At 34.2% G+C, this 810-nt stretch overlaps 1 pseudogene; it reads right to left on the reverse strand.

Annotated features, from left to right (window-relative positions):
- Positions 1–311: 311 nt before the first annotated feature.
- The window catches only part of LOC135209405 (trichohyalin-like), an 11,071-nt pseudogene continuing 10,572 nt past the window's right edge, over positions 312–810 (reverse strand).

Raw genomic sequence — 810 nt, forward strand, 5'->3', positions numbered from 1 at the left:
ATTGAAAGACAATGCGCACTGGGGGGTTGAACAGATTCTGGCTTCAACACCTCATGATGATGAATATAGTGAATTGGGCCATTGTACTCTTCTGAAACCTCCTTATATTAAATTTTCCTAGCTACTCCCCTTCTAACCATATCTTCAATCTCTTTCTGATACCTCATCTGCTTTAATTACCCTTCCTCTCTTTGAAGTGAAGGTAAAACCTTTTTCTATATGGCCTGACAAAACGTTTGCACTATTAAGTTCATCAGATAGATTTACGTTTTTAAATCAAGCCAATGTTGCTCAACCTTGATCGACCATTTTTAATAAAATCCTTGTATCTTCATCATAAAATTTTTCTTTAGAGATCTAAGCTCAACAACCACTAAGTCTACAATCTTTTCTTGAATTCCCCAAATTTTATCATCCAAACGTTGAATCATTTCATCATAATTACCCTCTGAGTCCTTCACTGCTTGAAGTTCTTCTCCACCTAGACACATTTTGAGAGCATATGGATCAGTGCCATATATACTCTTAACTAAATTCTCATAATCTTCCTTAAAAGTTGGATAGTTTCTTAAATTACCTTCGAACATTGGTGGTTCAAATTTCTTTACTTTAATTAATCTTCGATTTATCTGTTGCCTTTACATCCTGGACACCTTTGAATATTTTTGCACTTGCTTCACATTTAATCTTTCTATATGAATATATTGCCTGGGCTTCTTCTAAATTACTATCGGCTACCTTATCCTCGTTTTCACATATAAATTGTCTCAGTTCATCATTTTTGATACTCTAGCATTAAAGACTTCAACC

Source organism: Macrobrachium nipponense, chromosome 37 (genome assembly GCF_015104395.2).
Source record: "Macrobrachium nipponense isolate FS-2020 chromosome 37, ASM1510439v2, whole genome shotgun sequence".
Classification (NCBI taxonomy): Eukaryota; Metazoa; Arthropoda; class Malacostraca; order Decapoda; family Palaemonidae; genus Macrobrachium; species Macrobrachium nipponense.